Here is a 738-nt window from a genome sequence, read left to right as displayed (position 1 = left end):
TTGGCTGCTAGAATGATGAATATTAAAACTGATCACAATCTACCTGAAAGTTGCATGTATGAATGGGCAGACTTGTTTAAAGCGTATTTGCCGGAAGACAATGTGTCTGCTGATTCTTATTATGAGATTCAGAAACTGGTTTATAGTCTTGGGTTGCCTTCGGAGAGGATAGATGTTTGTATCGACAACTGCATGATCTACTGGGGAGATGATGAGAAGTTAGAAGAATGTCGATTTTGCAAGAAGCCACAATTCAAGCCGCAAGGACGTTGACGTAATAGGGTACCATACCAAAGGATGTGGTACCTACCAATTACAGATAGATTGAAAAGGTTGTACCAATCTGAGCAGACAGCCGGAGGGATGAGATGGCACGCCGAGCATACTCAGACGGATGGTGAGATGACTCATCCATCAGATGCAAGAGCCTGGAAACATTTTAACAATGTACATCCGGAATTCACTAGCAATAGCCAGAATGTGTATCTTGGATTATGTACAGATGGATTTAGTCCATTCGGAATGTCATGGAGACAATATTCAATGTGGCCAGTCTTTCTTACGCCATACAACCTACCACCGGAGATGTGCATGCAACGGGAGTTGCTATTCTTGACCATATGAATACCTGGTCCGAACCATCCAAAAAGGTCTCTGGATGTTTCTACAACCACTGATAAAAGAGTTGAAGGATTTGTGGTCAACAGGGGTGAGGACGTATGACTGCTCAACGAAGAC

Source organism: Brassica oleracea, chromosome C3, assembly GCF_000695525.1.
Source record: "Brassica oleracea var. oleracea cultivar TO1000 chromosome C3, BOL, whole genome shotgun sequence".
In the NCBI taxonomy this organism is placed as follows: domain Eukaryota; kingdom Viridiplantae; phylum Streptophyta; class Magnoliopsida; order Brassicales; family Brassicaceae; genus Brassica; species Brassica oleracea.
This window is presented reverse-complemented; position numbering follows the sequence as displayed.